Source organism: Schistocerca serialis, chromosome 5, assembly GCF_023864345.2.
Source record: "Schistocerca serialis cubense isolate TAMUIC-IGC-003099 chromosome 5, iqSchSeri2.2, whole genome shotgun sequence".
In the NCBI taxonomy this organism is placed as follows: Eukaryota; Metazoa; Arthropoda; class Insecta; order Orthoptera; family Acrididae; genus Schistocerca; species Schistocerca serialis.
The window spans coordinates 400,337,110-400,358,642 of NC_064642.1; positions in this window are offsets into that span (position 1 = coordinate 400,337,110).

Consider the following 21,533-nt stretch of genomic DNA (forward strand, 5'->3'; position numbering starts at 1 on the left):
TTAGCAAACAGAACACAGCATGTTGTTCTCAATGGAGAGACGTCTACAGACGTTAAAGTAAACTCTGGCGTGCCACAGGGGAGTGTTATGGGACCATTGCTTTTCACAATATATATATAAATGACCTAGTAGATAGCGTCGGAAGTTCCATGCGGCTTTTCGCGGATGATGCTGTAGTATACAGAGAAGTTGCAGCATTAGAAAATTGCAGCGAAATGCAGGAAGATCTGCAACGGATAGGCACTTGGTGCAGGGAGTGGCAACTGACCCTTAACATAGACAAATGTAATGTATTGCGAATACATAGAAAGAAGGATCCTTTATTGTATGATTATATGATAGCGGAACAAACACTGGTAGCAGTTACTTCTGTAAAATGTCTGGGAGTATGCGTGCGGAACGATTTGAAATGGAATGATCATATGAATTTAATTGTTGGTAAGACGGGTTCCTGTTTGAGATTCATTGGGAGAGTCCTTAGAAAATGTAGTCCATCAACAAAGGAGATGGCTTACAAAACATTCGTTCGACCTATACTTGAGTATTGCTCATCAGTGTGGGATCCGTACCAGGTCGGGTTGGCAGAGGAGTTAGAGAATATCCAAAGAAGAGCGGCGCGTTTCGTCACAGGGTTATTTGGTAAGCATGATAGCGTTACGGAGATGTTTAGCAAACTCACGTGGCAGACTCTGCAAGAGAGGCGCTCTGCATCACGGTGTAGCTTGCTGTCCAGGTTTCGAGAGGGTGCGTTTCTGGATGAGGTATCGAATATATTGGTTCCCCCTACTTATACCTCCCGAGGAGATCACGAATGTAAAATTAGAGAGATTAGAGCGCGCACGGAGGCTTTCCGGCAGTCGTTCTTCCCGCGAACCATACGCGACTGGAACAGGAAAGGGAGGTAATGACAGTGGCACGTAAAGTACCCTCCGCCACACACCGTTGGGTGGCTTGCGGAGTATAACTGTAGATGTAGATGTAGTTAACGCTAAGCGACACTTCAAATGGTTTAAAGACCGGCGCGACTGGACAGTAGATGAATAGAAGCGAGTGAGATGAAATGAAATGATCGTATGGCATTGTTGGCCGGGAGGTGCCATTCGCGTTCGGCCGCCAAGTGCAACTCTTATTTCAGTCGGCGCCACATTCGGCGTCTAGCGGCCGATGATGAGAATGAAATGATGATGACGACGACACAACACCCAGTCCCCGAGCGGAGGAAATCTTCGAACCGTCCAGGAATCGAACCCGGGCGCAGTGCGTGGGAGGCAAGTACGTTAGCATCAGCTAAGCAGGCAGACACGGAATCGAGTGATTCGTGGTGATTAATCACGCTGCACCTAGTGGAAATCGCACGGAAGGATTTGGGTTTGGCGAATGCCTGGAGAATTTTACCTGTCTCCATGTGTACGGCGAACAGAGAAATAAGAATGAGGTGGTATTCCGGTGTGGAGGTGATTTTCGTCGACTGGGTGTGGTCACCGTATTGCACTCTAAATGTTGAAGGACATGAAAACATTTTACAGAATTGTGAACTGCGTTCAGTAGAGTAACAGTTCGGAGACGATGGTCTTTCGAACTAGCATGTCAATGAACCCTGTCATAAAGCAGCATCGATGGGCCAGTGGTTTGTGGCAATAACATTCCTGAAATGGGTCAACTGCCCACAGTCCCGACCTTGACACAATGGAATACCTTTGGAACGAGTTAGAACGTCCAATTCGCTCCAGACCCCAGCGTTCAACTTAAGTGATTTCTCTGGTTTCAGCTCATGAGGAAGAATGGACTGCCATTCCTCAACAGATATTCAGACACACTGAGAATGCTCCAGTAGAACTCAAGCCATCACTAAGGCGAGGAGAGTACACACCCCATATTAACGCCACTATCAAGCATCCGGATTCCTTTGATCAGGCAGGGACTTTACGCACAGAACACAACCAGAGAGCAAGAATTATTTGATTTATTTTCTTCGGTTTCGCTCGTCAGACGCGAGGATCTCAGATATTCGTTGCCCTAGTGACAGCACGTTGCCAATCGAAAGCTCCGCTAACACCATGGTCAACACGAAGACGATGGTGCCGAGCGATGCCCTGGAGAAAGATGGTAGGAAATACGCCGTGGATAATTTAAGGAACCATCCTGGCACTCACATCAAGTTATTTACGGAAACGAAGCAAAAATTAAATTAGAGTGGACGGACAGGAATTCGAATTTCTTCCAGATACGAGTCCACTATCAGTGCGACTGCACCATTCTGCCGGCCGCTGCGGCCGAGCGATTCTAGGCGCTTCAGTCCGGAACCGCACTGCTGCTACGGTCGCAGGTTCGAATCCTGCCTCGGGCATGGATGAGTGTGATGTCCTTAGGTTAGTTAGGTTTAGGTAGTTCTAAGACTAGGGGACTGATGGCCTCAGATGTTAAGTCCCATAGTGCTTAGAGCCATTTGAAACATTTGCACCATTTTGTGAGAGCAGATGGCCTAGTGATAATAAACGGGAATCGCATATGGGGGAACGGCGGTTCAAGGCTCCATCCGACCATTCAGAATTAGGGTTTACCGTGATTACCTAGCATCGCTTAAGGCAAACAGAATTATCGCTCCTCTGAAATGTACGTCCTTCCCTTTCCTAACACAACTCGAGCTTGCGTTTCGTCCATAATAGCCTTGTCGACGATGACACATTGAACCAGTACCTTCCTTCATTCCGTTTACCTCAATGGTCGCTCGCACCGGCGCACAGAGTCTACTGTATTCATGATGCGTTTTCAGGTATATAAGTTATTTATTGTGTACCATTGTCTATGAAGTGGCATTGTACGTTTCGTATTTGGTAAATCAACTGCAAAATTTGAAGGATTAAGTCTCATTGAATTATATTTTTATTTTGCCTGCAAATTGGATCAACAGACGGTAGTCTTGGGATAGCGATGTACACATTTAAAATTGGCAGTAATATCGCGCATACAAGGCATAGAAGAGGATATTGGTGGAGCTGACATTTGCATTCAGGTGATTCATTCGAAAAGATTCCCGACTTGATTAGGGCTGCACGATGGGAATTAACAGACTTTGAACGCGGAATGGTAGTTGGAGCTACACGTATGAGACATTTCATTACGGAAATCGTTTGTGAATTCAATATTCCGAGACCCACACTATCGAGAGCGTGTCGAGAATACCAAATTTCAGGCATTACCACTCACCACGGACAACGTAGTGGCCGACGGCCTTCACTTAACGACGGAGAGCAGCGGCGTTTCCGTAGAGTTGTCAGTGCTAACAGACAAATAACACTTGGTGAAATAACACAGAAATCAGTGTGGGACATACGACAAACGTATCCGTTAGGACAGTGCAATGAAATTTGCCTTTAATGGCATATGGCGGCAGATGACCGGCGCGAGTGCCTTTGCTAACAGCACAACATTAGCTGCAGCGCCTCTCCCGGGCTTGTGACCATATGGGTTGGACCTCAGACGACTGGAAAACCGTGGCCTGATCAGATGAGTCCCGATTTCAGTTGGTGAGGACTCATGGTAGGGGTCGAGTGTGGCACAGATCCCATGGAGTCAGATACACTGGTTGTCAACAAGGCACGGTGGAAATCTGCTGCTGGCTCCATAGTGGTGTGCGCTGTGTTTACATGGCATGCACCGGTTCCTCCGCTCCAACGGTACCGACATCGACTGGAAATGATTATGCTCGGCTACTGCGAGACCATTTGCAACCATTCATGGGCTTCATATTCTCAAACAACGATGGAATTTTTATGGAAGATAATGCGCCATGTCACCGGGTCATAACTGTTCGCGATTGGTTTGAAGAACATTTTAAAGAATTAGAGCGAATGATTTGGCCACACAGATAATCCGAGATGAATCCCATCGAACATTTATGGGACATAACCGAGAGGTTAGTGTGTGCCCACAACACTGCACTGACAACACTGTCGCAATTACGGACGACTTTAGGGGCAGCATGATTCAGTATTTCGACAGGTGGTTTTCAACGAGTTGTTGAGTCCATGCCACGTCGAGTTGCTTCAGTACGCCGGCCAAAAGGGGGCCCGACAAGATGTTAGGAGGTATCCTCTGTTCGAGAGGCTCTCGTAAAACTTAGCTTTACACTAACGATTTAAATTTATGTATCGTTTCAGTATTATTAAATGAACTTTATTTGTAAAAATAGCATCAAAAACGGCAGTCCTATTTGTATAATAAAAAGGAAATATCGGCGGACGTTGCTCAGCGGGCAGCGTTCCGAAATAGAGAGATTTTCTTTATTCAATCGATGGTCACCTTTGGGCACTCTCATTATTCACTCGCGTTCCCAACAAAGAATCTATAGCTTCTAATAATTTCCGGGTATGCAGCCGGATCCCGTCGACATTCTGCCACGATATTTCGGCCCAGAGACGTCCGGCCATCATCAGGTGAGTACACAACTACTGAAGAGCCCAGGGGCAGTCGCGGTATTTATGCCGAATCTCGCGCAAGTGAAATGTACTGGCATCCTACAGCGCATGCGTCAGGTGACCTCTGGGCCGAAATATCGTGGCAGAATGTCGACGGGATCCGGCTGCATACCCGGAAATTATTAGAAGAAGAAATACGCCGGGAAAATTTCAGAAGTCACAATCTATAGCTTCCCTGTGCTTCTTATTTGATGTCACTCTTGCGGATTTATTAAAGCATACTATAGTGTAATTTTTTTGTATGATGAAGAATATTTTAACCAGACGGATGTCCTCACAGTGGGAAGACCATTAGCTTCATTATTAGCCAACCTGATTATGGAGTACTTTCAGGACGTCGACCCAGACACAGTTTGCCCAAAGTCTACTTGATTTTAACGTTGCGTCGACACATTCGTTGTTTGGCTTGACGGAAGTCTAAAACTGTGAGGGCTATTGGGCAACAACAGAAACATCCATGATGACGTGAAGTTCACGATGGCGGTTGGGATGGACGGTGGCTTGACGCTCCGTGACATACTCGTCCGTCGATAAACAAATGGATGAGACAGTCACAGTCATTACCGACTACCCACCCATAAGGACTGATATCTGCGCGTTATAAGGTACCACCACCCAGCACAGAAACCTTTTGTCCTGAGATCCTTGGCACATCGAGTGGAAGCCATTTCAGACACCGAACATTTGCCTAAAGAACTGAACCACTTACAGACAGTCTTCAGAGAGAGTGACTACAACAACCGATAAATTTAGCAAGGCATTTTACCGAAAAATCTTAAGCAGAAAGCCACGGAGTATTAAAAAGTCAACAACTCACGACGGCTATGAAAGATGATAAAGGCTTCAGTACGTCAGGGATAAAATACCTTGTGATTGCGCACAGATTTACATCGATTGAACTGTACGCAATATTGAATAGATATAGAATACGAGGAGTTAAGACAGAGAGTTGCTACACAGCGGCGACAACGTAACTAATTCACCGAAGACCGAAACAAAACAGACAAATAGTTGAGACGGTTACAAGCGCCTGCATTGAGGCGAGTCGTGTTATGCAATGCCGCTCTGGCCTTACTCAAAGAATCGTGCAATGGTCGACTTCGGTGACGGAGCATTACGTGAAGCGTCTACGCTGACAAAGTGGACTCGGCTCTCGTAGAACTGATGACTAAGTCAGAGTGCGCACGTGTCACTGAAATAGATGGTTTTACTGTGATTCGTCAGGAAACAAGGGCAGCCGACATGTCACTGGAACCAGGTGATTAGCTGACCCGGCGGTTTCTCCAGGCAGTACTTTGGTGCGGTCATGAGGTAACCACCGTAATAAACTTACGTAAATCGCGTTCGTTTTATTATAGACCTCTCTGACTGAGGTCAGCAGCAATACATGGCAGCCAATTTCGTAGTCCTCGACTGAGGCGCACCGGGGAACAGCGACGGAGACGTGAATTACGTAGTATATTAGATGTTTGTAAGCACAGAAATTTCGTCAGGGTTACGTATTTCAGTGTTAAATCTCCTTCTGCCTTTCGGACAGGTATCGGAAAGGCACGCGTAGGTGAGCTTCAAATGACCTTACAAAAATCTGTAAATATAACCTATAATCTTCTTCCTTCTAAGAAAGTCTGAAACTACCAGATGGAATTCATGAACACATGCTACAGTGTTACGTTCTTGCACTTTTTAACAGTTTCCTTAGAATCTTCTTCACAGAAAGTTCGATAGTAGCATGCATTACGTAAATCATTGGCTCGATAGCCAAAATACAGTGAGGTGACAAGTCACGGGACAGCGATATGCATATACAGGGTGGTTCAAAAAAAATGGTTCAAATGGCTCTGAGCACTATGGGACTCAACATCTTAGGTCATAAGGCCCCTAGAACTTAAAACTACTTAAACCTAACTAACCTAAGGACATCACACACACCCATGCCCGAGGCAGGATTCGAACCTGCGACCGTAGCAGTCCCGCGGTTACGGACTGCAGCGCCAGAACCGCACGGCCACCGCGGCCGGCTACAGGGTGGTCCACTGATCGTGACCGGGCCAAATATCTCACGAAATAAGCGTCAAACGAAAAAACTACAAAGAACGATACTTGTCTAGCTTGAAGGGGGAAACCAGGTGGCGCTATGGTTGGCCAGCTAGATGGCGCTGCTGTAGGTCAAACGGATTCCAACTGCGTTTTTTTAAATAGAAACCTCCATTTTTTATTACATATTCGTGTAGCACGTAAAGAAATATGAATCTTTTCGTTGGACCACTTTTTTCGGTTTGTGACAGATGGCGCTATAATAGTCACAAACATATGGCTCACAATTTTAGACGAACAGTTGGTAACAGGTAGGTTTTTTAAATTAAAATACAGAACGTAGGTACGTTTGAACATTTTATTTCGGTTGTTCGATTGTGATACATGTACCTTTGTGAACTTATCATTTCTGAGAACGCAAGCTGTTACAGCGTGATTACTTGTAAATACCACATTAACGCAATAAATGCTCAAAATGATGTCCGTCAACCTCAATGCATTTGGCAATACGTGTAACGACATTCCTCTCAACAGCGAGTAGTTCGCCTTCCGTAATGTTCGCACATGCAATGACAATGCGCTGACGCATGTTGTCAGGCGTTATCGGTGGATCACGATAGCAAATATCCTTCAACTTTCCCCACAGAAAGAAATCCGGGGACATCAGATCCGGTGAACGTGCGGGCCATGATATGGTGCTATGACGACTAATCCACCTGTCATGAAATACGCTATTCAATACCGCTTCAACCGCACGCGAGCTATGTGCCGGACATCCATCATGTTGGAAGTACATCGCCATTCTGTCATGCAGTGAAACATCTTGTAGTAACATCGATAGAACATTACGTAGGAAATCAGCACACATTGCACCATTTAGATTGCCATCGATAAAATGGGGGCCAATTATCCTTCCTCCCATAATGCCGCACCAAACATTAACCCGCCAAGGTCGCTGATGTTCCCTTTGTCACAGCCATCGTGGATTTTCCGTTGCCCAATAGTGCATTTTATGCCGGTTTACGTTACCGCTGTTGCTGAATGACGCTTCGTCGCTAAATAGAACGCGTGCAAAAAATCTGTCATCGTCCAGTAATTTCTATTGTGCCCAGTTGCAGAACTGTATACGACGTTCAAAGTCGTTGCCATGCAATTCGTGGTGCATAGAAATATGGTACGGGTGCAATCGATGTTAATGTAGCATTCTCAACACCGTCGTTTTTGAGATTCCCGATTCTCGCGCAATTTGTCCGCAACTGATGTGCGGATTAGCCGCGACAGCAGCTAAAACACCTACTTCGTCATCATCATTTGTTGCAGGTCTTGGTTGACGTTTCACATGTGGCTGAACACTTCCTGTTTGCTTAAATAACGTAACTATCCGGCGAACGGTCCGGACACTTGGATGATGTCGTTCAGGATACCGAGCAGCATACATACCACACGCCCGTTGGGCATTTTGATCACAATTGCCATACATCAACACGATATCGACCTTTTCCGCAATTGGTAAACGGTCCACTTTAACACGGATATGTATCACGAAGCAAATACCGGCCGCACTGGCGGAATGTTACGTGATACCACGTACTTATACGTTTGTGACTATTACAGCGCCATCTATCACAAAACGAAAAAAGTGGTCCAACTAAAACATTCATATTTCTTTACCTAGTACACGAATATGTAATAAAAAATAGGGGTTCCTATTTTAAAAAACGCAGTTCATATCCGTTTGACCTATGGCAGTGCCATCTATCGGGCCAACCATAGCGCCATCTGGTTTCCCCCTTCATGCTAGACAACTTTTGTTCTTTGTAGTTCTTTCGTTTGACGCTTATTTCGTGAGATATTTGGCCCGGTCACTATCAATGGACCACTCTGTATAATGACGTCGGAAGTATCACACACACAAGGTATAAAATGGCAGTGCAGTGGTGTAGTTGTCATTTGTACTCTGGTGATCCATGTGAAAATGTTTCGACGTGATTATGGCCGCACGAGGGCATTTAACATACTTCGAACGCAGAATGTTGGTTGGAGCTAGACGCATGGAGCATTCCATTACGGCAGTCGTAAGGGAATTCAAAATTCCGCGGTCCACAGTGTCAAGATATGGCAAGAATATCGAATTTCAGGCATTGCCTCTCACCACAGACAACGCTGTGACCGACGGCCTTTACTTAACGACCGAGAGCAGCGGCGTTTGTGTAGATGGTACGGGTCGAGTGAGGCACCGACCCAACGAACCAATGGACCCTGGTTGTCAACAAGTCACTGTGCAAGCTGGTGGTACCTCCATATTGGTGTGGGCTGTGTTTACATGGAATAGACTGGGTTATGTGGTCCAACTAAATAGATCATTGACTGGAAATGATTACGGTCGACTTCTGGGAAACCATTTGCAGTAAACAAGGATGTATATTTTTTTTTTTTTTTTTTTTTTTTTTTTTTTTTTTTTTTTTTTTGCTGACAGTGCGACAGGGCACAATTTTTGGCGATTGGTTTGAAGAACATACGGGAAAATTAGAGCAATTGATTTGTCCATTGATTTGTCCACACAGATCACCCGAAATGAATCCCATCGCACAATTATGAGACTTAATCAAGAGGTCAGTTCGTGCATAAAATCCAGCCCCGCAGCACTGTCGCAATTATGGATGACTATGGAGGAAGCATAGCTCAGTATTTCACCTCCAACGACTTGTTCGTCTTGTTGAGTCCATGCCACGTCGAGCTGCCGTACTACGCAGGGAAAAAGGATGTCCGACACGATATTAAGAGGTATTTGCCGATTTTTGTCGCCTCAGCGTACAGTTGAAATAGCAGTAGAGACCAGTGGATATTAGCAATCGAAATGACAGCACTTTTCTGTACACTGAGAAGAGATGTGCTTATTTTTACCCGTTCTATGCTCTCTCTCCCAATCTTTTTCCTTTAATATTTCCTTTAAGCATGTAGTGCCTCTGAAGAAAATCACTTTCAGCAGATACTATACTTGATTTTCGTAAGACGAATTATTATTGCACCAAAATGTTCTCAATGCAATATACGAGGTGCGATAATAAAGTAATGAGACCGATGTGAAAAGAAAGTTGCTTACCGTTTTAGTCAAGTTTAGTGTTGTCTCCTTCAAAGTAATTCCCTTCTGATTGCACACACTTTTTCCAGCGCTTCTGCCATTGATGATAACATTTCTGGAACTCATCTTCTGTAATATCCTCCAAGACCCTCGTCAAAGCTTTTTGGACATCTTGTGTTGTTTGAAAATGATGTCCCTTGACAGCCATTTCGACTCTTGGAAATAGAAAAAAGTCGCGCGGAGCGATATCTGGTGAATAAGGTGGCTGTGGTAGTACTGAAATTTGTTTTTGAGGTTAAAAATTGCTGTACTGACAGAGCAGTTTGGGATGGTGCATTATCGTGATGCAGATCTTCAGTTATTATTAGACGAACCGTTTCTCGATTGATGTTCAGTTCTTCTACAATCATTTTCACGGATAATCTTCGATCAGATCGTACGAGTTCACGCGCCCTGGCCAAGTTCACATCCGTCCGTGAGGTTGATGATCGTCCACTGCGGTCTTCATCTTCTACATTCGTTCTGCCTCCACTAAACATTTTATGCCAACGAAGAACTTGAGCTCTTGACATAACCTCCTCTCCAAAATCATTTTGAAGCTTACCATATGTTGTCGTCAGGTTTTCACTCAATTTAACACAAAAATAAATGACATACCATTGCGCAATATTATGTGGTTCCATTTCTGTGACGAGAGACACAAACACATGTTAACGTATTGCAGCTCATCTTACGACTGAGCAGTTGTATCGATGTGCCGCTTGGACTAGAAGTAGCTTATAGATCAAGGTCAAAGATATTATGCCTACGCACGCCTGCAGGGTTGCCACATCTTCCGAAGAAAATCAGTCTCATTACTGTCGCACCCCGCATTTATTCGCGTCAAAAGTACAATTATTATATGCAATGACACGTAATTTCAATGCGTTATTCTTTGTGACGACCCAGATATAACTGTTGCACTACAGATACATATTTCCTTTTCATTTTTTAAAATTACAACGTATTATTCTCATTCACTGTGAAGTCAGAGGTCTGTAAACTGAACGGCGGAATCATCCTGCGATCGCTGCTTGTCGCGTAAATCTGCATTCACAGTGGCACCGAAAGCGGTCACCAGACGTCATCGCTAGACGTCGCCCGATGATATCGGCCGACAGACTTCTCACGGTGCAACTGATCTCCTTTGTCAAGTTTTTAGTGGGCTCAAGGAGGTTAGGTTGGACCAGAATCTATTGTATATAGATTTTTAACCTCCAAGGGTAGAATGGATGCCACAACGAGTGCTTGCAAACGAGTGTTAAAATGCAGCGTTTGCTGTTGAAAAGATGTTGAATGCTTGTAAATGAGCTACATATATGTTGAAAAGAACGTGGCGAATACTGTGTATTCTGTCCTCAATTACTGGAATTCCAAAGTTTTACACATGTATAAGATGAAACGAAAAACATCATGCCACAAAAGTTAAAAACGCTTTCTCACGCCACTTTTCTTCTCTCACCACCCATTAGTGTCGGAAGAGGCCACCACCTTAGAAGCAAACATGCCTTAATTGACATTTTTCATATGTTTTATAAGTATGTATTGCGAAAATATGTAGTTCCAATGATACACCACATTAAGGATCCCTGTTTGCCATGCTAGAGTGATAGGGTGTACGATTTTGGTGTATAAGGATATAGGCTATCTACATGACACACAGATAAAATTTGTGTGAGAGAATAAGCAAGTAATTTCTAATTACTGAAAGGCCGATTTGTGATTCCAAAGCAGCTCACTTCATTCTAAAAATGGTGAAAATTAATGCAATGCTGGCAATATATTCAGAAAATCAGATTCTAGTACTGGAAACTTCAACACTCTTTAAAACACTTGTCCAGAAGATCTGAGAAAGTAAGTAACAAGGTTTGATATTTCATTGTATTTGCTGTGCAAGACTGAAAAATCAGGTTTTAAATCAGTCTTTAGGGCATCGTAAATAACAATCCACATATCACACACAAACTTTGAAATTGTACTTTTCAGAACGAGGTATAGGGCTAAATATTGGAAAGATGTGATCTCCAGATATCTAATATCGAAGTGCACCTTGTAGTTTTACTTGAGCCAGAACTGCATCTTTAATGTGAGTATATTTTGTGATAGAGCTCGAATCACACGACTACAACTACTCGAGATTTGCTTCCGTACCCGTGGTCTAGGGGTAGCGTCTTTGATTCACAATCAAAACGTCTTCGGTCCCGGGTTCGATCCCAGCCACTGCCTAAATTTTGATAAATAATCAGCATTGGCGGCCGAAGACTTCCGGCATAAGAAGTCAGCCTCATTCTGCCAACGGCCTTGTCAATCAGGGCGGAGTAGTGGATAGAGGTTCAGGGCACTCTCTTGTCCTAGGGGTGGGAAAATGCCCCTCAAGGCGGAACAATCAGCAAATGATCAACGACATGAGGATGCAGAAGGCAATGGAAACCACTGCATTAAAGACACGTAACGTGTATCCACAGGACATGTGGCCTGTAATTGAAGAAGTGTCATGATGATCTCTCCATTGGCAAAAGATTCCGGAATAGTCCCCCATTCGGATCTCCGGGAGGGGACTGCCAAGGGGGATGTTAACATGAGAAACAGATTGAATAATCAACCAAAGGATAACGTTCTACGAGTCGGGGCGTGGAATGTCAGAAGCTTTAACATGGTAGGGAAACTAGAAAATCTGAAAAGGGAAATACAAAGGCTCAATCTAGATATAGTAGGGGTCAGTGAAGTGAAGTGGAAGGAAGACAAGGATTTCTGGTCAGATGAGTATCGGGTAATATCAACAGCATCAGAAAATGGTATAACAGGTGTAGGATTCGTTATGAATAGGGAGGTAGGGCAGAGGGTGTGTTACTGTGAACAGTTCAGTTACCGGGTTGTTCTAATCAGAATCGACAGCAGACCAACACCGACAACGATAGTTCAGGTATACATGCCGACGTCGCAAGCTGAAGATGAACAGATAGAGAAAGTGTATGAGGATATTGAAAGGGTAATGCAGTATGTAAAGGGGGACGAAAATCTAATAGTCATGGGCGACTGGAATGCAGTTGTAGGGGAAGGTTCAAATGGCTCTGAGCACTATGGGACTCAACTGCTGACGTCATTAGTCCCCTAGAACTTAGAGCTAGTTAAACCTAACTAACCTAAGGACATCACACACATCCATGCCCGAGGCAGGATTCGAACCTGCGACCGTAGCGGTCTCGCGGTTCCAGACTGCAGCGCCAGAACCGCGCGGCCACTTTGGCCGGCCTTGTAGGGAAAGGAGTAGAAGAAAAGGTTACAGGAGAATATGGGCTTGGGACAAGGAATGAAAGAGGAGAAAGACTAATTGAGTTCTGTAACAAGTTTCAGCTAGTAATAGCGAATACCCTGTTCAAGAATCACAAGAGGCGGAGGTATACTTGGAAAAGGCCGGGAGATACGGGAAGATTTCAATTAGGTTACATCATGGTCAGACAGAGATTCCGAAATCAGATACTGTATTGTAAGGCGTACCCAGGAGCAGATATAGACTCAGATCACAATATACTAGTGATGAAGAGTAGGCTGAAGTTCAAGACATTAGTCAGGAAGAATCAATACGCAAAGAAGTGGGATACGGAAGTACTAAGGAATGACGAGATATGTTTGAAGTTCTCTAACGCTATAGATAGAGCAATAAGGAACAGCGCAGTAAGCAGTACAGTTGAAGAGGAATGGACATCTCTAAAAAGGGCCATCACAGAAGTTGGGAAGGAAAACATAGGTACAAAGAAGGTAGCTGCGAAGAAACCATGGGTAACAGAAGAAATACTTCAGTTGATTGATGAAAGGAGGAAGTACAAACATGTTCCGGGAAAATCAGGAATACAGAAATACAAGTCGCTGAGGAATGAAATAAATAGGAAGTGCAGGGAAGCTAAGACGAAATGGCTGCAGGAAAAATGTGAAGACATCGAAAAAGATATGATTGTCGGAAGGACAGACTCAGCATAAAGTCAAAACAACCTTTGGTGACATGAAAAGCAACGGTGGTAACATTAAGAGTGCAAAGGGAATTCCACTGTTAAATGCAGAGAAGAGAGCAGATAGGTGGAAAGAATACATTGAAAGCCTCTATGAGGGTGAAGATTTGTCTGATGTGATAGAAGAAGAAACAGGAGTCGATTTAGAAGAGATAGGGGATCCAGTATTAGAATCGGAATTTAAAAGAGCTTTGGAGGACTTACGGTCAAATAAGGCAGAAGGGATAGATAACATTCCATCAGAATTTCTAAAATCATTGGGGGAAGAATATATGAGTTTGACGATATACCATCTGACTTTCGGAAAAGCATCATCCACGCAATTCCGAAGACGGCAAGAGCTGACAAGTGCGAGAATTATCGCACAATCAGCTTAACAGCTCATGCATCGAAGCTGCTTACAAGAATAATATACAGAAGAATGGAAAAGAAAATTGAGAATGCGCTAGGTGACGATCAGTTTGGCTTTAGGAAAAGTAAAGGGACGAGAGAGGCAATTCTGACTTTACGGCTAATAATGGAAGCAAGGCTAAAGAAAAATCAAGACACTTTCATAGGATTTGTCGACCTGCAAAATGCGTTCGACAATATAAAATGGTGCAAGCTGTTCGAGATTCTGAAAAAAGTAGGGGTAAGCTATAGGGAGAGACATGTCATATACAATATGTACAACAACCAAGAGGGAATAATAAGAGTGGACGATCAAGAACGAAGTGCTTGTATTAAGATGGGAGTAAGACAAGGCTGTAGCCTTTCGCCACTACTCTTCAATCTGTACATCGAGGAAGCAATGATGGAAATAAAAGAAAGGTTCAGGAGTGGAATTAAAATACAAGGTGAAAGGATATCAATGATACGATTCGCTGATGACATTGCTATCCTGAGTGAAAGTGAAGAAGAATTAAATGATCTGCTGAACGGAATGAACAGTCTAATGAGTGCACAGTATGGTTTGAGAGTAAATCGGAGAAAGACGAAGGTAATGAGAAGTAGTAGAAATGAGAACAGCGAGAAACTTAACATCAGGATTGATGGTCACGAAGTCAATGAAGTTAAGGAATTCTGCTACCTAGGCAGTAAAATAACCAATGACGGACGGAGCAAGGAGGACATCAAAAGCAGACTCGCTATGGCAAAAAAGGCATTTCTGGCCAAGAGAAGTCTACTAATATCAAATACCGGCCTTAATTTGAGGAAGAAATTTCTGAGGATGTACGTCTGGAGTACAGCATTGTATGGTAGTGAAACATGGACTGTGAGAAAACCGGAACAGAAGAGAATCGAAGCATTTGAGATGTGGTACTATTGACGAATGTTGAAAATTAGGTGGACTGATAAGGTAAGGAATGAGGAGGTTCTACGCAGAATCGGAGAGGAAAGGAATATGTGGAAAACACTGATAAGGAGAACGGACAGGATGATAGGACATCTGCTAAGACATGAGGGAATGACTTCCGTAGTACTAGAGGGAGCTGTGGAGGGCAAAAACTGTAGAGGAAGACAGAGATTGGAATACGTCAAGCAAATAATTGAGGACGTAGGTTGCAAGTGCTACTCTGAGATGAAGAGGTTAGCACAGGAAAGGAATTCGTGGCGGGCGGCATCAAACCAGTCAGTAGACTGATGACCAAAAAAAAATAAGAATGTGTTTCACACATAGGTCTTCGGCTTTAACATACTCGAGATGATTCGTGGTGACCTTGAAAAGAAAGATTACAAACTCTCTCTTTTGATGAATTTACCTGAAATTGTGCAGACATACGTCAATTAACCTTCAATGACTGTCATTCAGCATACGTGTGAAAGATAAAGTCTAAAATAGGGTACCCTGAACACCTAAAGCACAGAGAAGTAGATACATCACACCAGCAATATAAATGACGATAATACACAAATGTTAAGTACTGTCAATAAATGAGAGAATATTTCATAAACAGGATGTCACAAGGGTTGTAGAAAAACGTAAAGTTTAATTACAGGACAGCTGACATTAAATAGCGTCAAAAACTTACCAGAAACAGAATCAACACCCCACTGACATCAAAACGTGGGTAAGCAGTAATAATAACCTATAGACCGCTAACGTCCACCTATCACAGTAAAAAAAAAAAGTACATTACAGTAATTTTAAGCATAAGAGACGTCATCCTTCTCACTTGAACAAATTATTTTTTGAACTTATAATTTACAACTAAAATTTGTGATAAAGATTTTGCCTATTTATCGTTTCCAATAACCCTGCTATTCCGAATTATATTCCGATTACGACGTTTTCATCCTCAGGATGCCACAAACTCCTTCTTTGACTAAACTTATCAATTTCTCACAGTCGATATTTCGTGTTGTGTCGGTAGATATGGCCGAAAAAAACAAACTGATTTGAATTTCACCGACTGTCGTCCGAAATCTGTACGTTCAGGCGATGAAATCGGCTACACTGAGATAGCACAATTAGTGGCGTAGTTTTTTGAAAAGATCGGTTGCGTTCGGCCGATGTCGGTCGTCGGTGGGTTCTACCGATATCGTTGACACCGTGAGTGCAGCCTAAGCTGTAGCGGTGGCCAGCTCAGCGTCCATGGCTGCTGCAGGAAGTTGCTGCCGTCGGCGTGTTGCGTCGCTAGTGCTTTGCACACGAAAGAGAAAAAAAACAAAGAAATTTATAAAATATAGTTTCTAATGCAACGTCTTCGCACCCGTACTCGCTTATACCTACTCACACAACAAAGGGTAGACAGCAGGCAGAGAAACTGAAATAAAATACATTATTTCATTTCTAGTAATGTGTATTGCCCATTTTAACGTTTAATTAGTTATTATTTCAGTTTTTGATAGTCTTAACATTTTATTTGTTTGATTGAGAAATTTCTCTTTCAAATTTTCATCTGAAGCTATCACGAATAGTTTGACAAAGAATGCAAATAAGAGGGTCACTGTAACGGCAGATAGCTTTTGAAAGACAGAATGTCTATGCGATTGCAGTGAATTAAAGATATCTGGTTACAGAATGAGCTTTCCACTCTGCAGCGGAGTGTGCGTTGATATGAAACTTCGTGGCAGTTTCCTATCAGCGCACACTCCGCTGCAGAGTGGAAATCTCATTCTGGAAACATCCCCAAGGCTGTGGCTGTCATGTCTCCGCAATATCCTTTCTTTCAGGAGTGCTAGTCCTGCAAGGTTCGCAGGAGAGCTTCTGTAAAGTTTGGAAGGTAGAGTCGAGGTACTGGCAGAAGTAAAGGTGTGAGGACGGGGTGTGAGTCGTAGTAGGGTAGCTCAGTTGTTAGAGCGAAAGGCAAAGGTCCCGAGTTCGAGTCTCGGTCCGGCACACAGTTTTAATCCGCCAAGAAGTATCTTGTTACATGTTGTGTAAACAAAGAAATGACACAACGACTGGGAAAATGTTTAAAGATGTTGCCTAAGCCGTGGTATTTCTTCCGTAAATTACATTAATCGTACACAATACCTATAGCTTAGAGACCCATTCGAAATACTTACGCCCTGCGTATTAACTGCAACGCAGTTTCACTAAGCCTCTAGACGCGATCTTAATACAGTATGAAGTAATTAGTCTGATACAGCAGTAAAGGTCATGTGAGGTGTCATATCAGTCACAGCGCAATAGGATTTAAGACCTCTGATTTACTTAGACGCGCTTAATAAACCCATCACATTAAGACTCTCACCAAATTTAATGCACCGACTGCCATATGCGCCAGCAAAGAATTAAGATAACAGAACGAAAGCTTAAAAGACTTTTAAATCTGAGAAGGCACAAACTGAAAAAATCTAATGACCTTGTGTGGTATTTCACACGTTATCTATGCAGATATATGATCTGGCATATTGCTCACATAAGGTCAGACAAGAGATTTTGATCTCTCTCAGAAATTTCCGATATTATCAACATAAATGACGATGATATACAGATGTAAAGTATGATCAAGAAATGAGACAATATTTCTTGAACAAGGTGTCACAAGGGTTGCAGAAAACCGTTAAGCTTAATTACTGGACAGCTGACATCAAACAGCGGTAAAACCATTTAAATAGAAAATTTCTGAAATTGAAGACACGTTTCAAAGAAAGATGAAAAGAGGAAAACCTTTTCCACAGCACCCAAGCAATTAATTCAAACACTTTATAAAAGTGTATATTATGTATCTATGCTCCGCATCTCCTTCTACATCACTGGACGGACCTCATCCAAACTTGGTACACGTATCATTTACTGTCTGAAAAGACCCACTGTGGGGGTAAGAAACACCTGTCTCTTAGAGGGACGGGGATGAAAAAGAATCGTAACTCACGGTGCGGAAATAGACTATATTCGCCCAACATTTGTGATTGAGAGCATTTAATTACTTGCAACAAACTTTACTCACAATTTCAAACCTTTACTATACATTTTCTCGCTCACATCCCCTCACAAAACGATGAAAGGAAAACTGTTTGTCATAGACCACATTTTCGCTGTTCGTGAAATAAAACTGCCGAGTCAGACATGACCCTTCAATTTATTGTCTCTTGTCTAACAATTCTATACGAAACACATTTCTCAGACCGCTTTCACTGACTGTATCTGCAAAAATTTATCATTGTGTGAGACATACTTCGGGAGATATTACGTCATAAACACTGACATGCGAGGTAAACTGCCCCACATTCACGACGTCTCCATATACAATTGGATTTACGCGCAAAATTATATGGTTGTACGACACACAAAAAATGTTCAAATGTGTGTGAATTCCGAAGCGTGCCTAGACTTACACACTAGTTAAGCTAACTTATGCTAAGAACAACACACACACCCGTGCCTGAGGGGGGATTCGAACTCTCGGCGGGAGGGGCCGCGCAAGCACTGACATTGCGCCTCTAACCGCGCGGTCACAGTATGACACACAGTTCAGCAGATATGACATCATAAATAATCAGCTGATTGAAAACGAAGCTGCAGAGCGAAATTCGCTAGAGATGCAGGTGAAATATGTATACAAATATGTCTGAACTGTGTTAAATATGAGTACCATATAAGGGACATACACTGATCAGCTAGAACATTATGACCACATACGTTGTAACGTTGTTGCTTTAATTTGTGGTGTAAGCGGTGCTGATAGACAATAAAAGCGGGTTAAAAGCTGTGAGCTGTCTGGGGAAGTTAACCTTGCATTACTGAGCAACTGTTTCACCAGGTATCCAGTCTAGCTTACCAAATTCCCAACCAGACTAACATTAATTATAATCTTTTAATAGTCATACGACAACCGGTGATATATATATATATATATATATATATATATATATATATATATATATAAGAAAGAGAATTTAAATAAAAAGAAATAAATCAGTTTATATTTGGAAATTTATTTTAGCATTGATCATTGAAATTTCAGCATATTAAACTCGATTCATAACTAAGCTGGTGCCTTATTTAGGATTGTGAAAATGTGAGATTGTAATCTTACGGAACACATCAAATATTGAGCCAAGATTGGGAGACTGCATACAACACTGCATTCATAAAATAACACACGAAGAACGTTGAAACATATGTAAGAGGAAATTAACCACAACCAACCGATTCAATTTTCACCCAAAGATGTTACGTTCGTAGCACAATCCTGTCCGTCATGTAATTACCACACACTGGTATACTAAATTCATACTAACTCCCTGTGAAATCTTCCCGAAAAGAGTAACTGAGGGCTACTTTGATGATTACACCACATGCTTCACGTGGTCAACTTGATTTACACAAAGAGTGTAATTCCACAATAATTTTGATAATTAAAATAAATTATATCGAAAAGCAATTTACAAAAGAAAAACCTCAAACTGGTTACTATCGTCTTACTATTAACCTGATGGGTCAAACCATTGTATGAGCACGTGGTACTGGTCTCACAAAGTACACCCAACGTGGGTTGAACATAAAGAAAAGTTGCTATATTGGAAAATATTGTCAAGACGAGACGTTATAATCTCACGCACATTCGCATTTAAGATTGATGATCTTAGAGTTTCTGATCAACACGTGGTTCCACTTTACTCACAATGTAGTGACAAAGCAACTACCGGAATATATTCTGAACTTCACACTCGAATTACACTGCACTGAAATTTAAGATAACATTAGATATTTTAGAGCTAAACCTGAAATAAAGGTGATTAAATTTTCAGTTAGGCTGAACTTAAGAAATCCATTGTCCTACCGACTTAGCAGACACGCGCTTAGCCGGAGATCTTACCACTTCAGACGCTCGCCACGGACAGACTGCCGTGGTCCCTTCCTGAGGGTGGCTCACAAATACTAACGGAAGTGACCAGAGGGGCAGCTTCCTATACCAACATGACAAGGGACTGACAGGACCATACTAAGGATAGAAAGTTCTTTGCTTTTAGAAAGCGTAGCTACCTGTTCCGACGTTGGTCCTACTGTTCTCTAGCAGACAGGCTTGTCTGCTACCCTCAAGCATGCAACTAGAAATACATTTGCTCATTCATCCTCTCACACAGAAGGGAAGGGGGATGACAGTATCTTATCATATACAGTATATAAAAGAAAGCGGATGTAGGTTCCGTATGAGACTGTGTGACATGAATTACATATAAACTGTGTTTTTAATTGTAGTAGTGTGACAGATCGTTCTTGTTTATGTGTAAAAGTAACACGTTCCACTACTCAGTCTCCTCCCAGATAGTCAGAAACGCCACAGTAAATTTAGAAGAGGAATTTATGCCGTAAATGACAACAGATTTAAGAAATTAACATGAAAGGAATCCAACAAAGACCTTTCAACGTGATAGCCGGTATGTGCACCGTTCTCACGGATGACAGCAGCGACGCGTCATGGCATGAAGGCAACGACGACTTGGTAGCCTCGCTGGAGGAAGTGTTCACCACATCTGCACACTCAAGTCACCTAATTCACATAAATTCCGGGAAGAGGGGGGGGGGGAGGGGGGGGGTGATGAGCTCTGACGCCACGTTCAATCACATCCCAGATGTATTCAATCGGGTTGGGGAGCCAGTACATCAATTGTGACTCGCCACTGTGTTCCTCTATCCACTCCATAACACTCCTGGCACTGTCACATGGCGTATTATTTTGTTGAAAACCGCCATGAAGGGGTGTACGATGTCTGCAAACATCGTACGCGGTCTGCAACCACTGTACGATACTCCTTGGCCGTCATGGTGCCTTGCACGAGTTTCTCTGGACCAATGTTCCCCAGAGCGTAACGGAGCCGCCTCCAGATTGTCTCCAATATGAAAGCAGAGCAGCATAATCGACAGGACCGATTGCGAACCTCTGGTACAGAGCCGATTGGATGGTCGGAATCAGAGAGTCGGTTCTGCGACCGTGTAGGCTGCAGATTCCTCGACTTGCGCCGAAGTGTGGGTGGGTTTCGGATCCCGCTGAATAGATCAGGAGTCCACTACACACGGGAGGCTGCTACACGGATAGCAGGGGCTGTGCGGCATGGACTCGATGGTTTTTTTATCTTAGAGGGTCTCCAGGAAACACAAAAAGGGCTTCAGTCACAAAGGGTGCAGGCCGAACACAGAAAGTACTTAGATACAGAAACCATCGGTATAACATTTGTAAATTGTCGTAGATGTGTTGGGAAAGTACCAGAGCTCCAAGCGCTAATAGAAAGCACTGACGCTCAAATCGTTATAGCCACTGAAAGCTGGCTAAAGCCGGAGATAAGCTCAGCCGAAATTTTGACGAAGAACCTAACGGTGTTCCGAAATGATAGGCTAGTCACAGTTTGCGGTGGCGTGTTTTTTGCTGTTAGAAGTATTTATCTTGTCACGAGATTGAAGTAGATAGTTGATGTAAGTTAGTATGGGCATAGGTCATTGTTGGCAACCGGAATAAAATA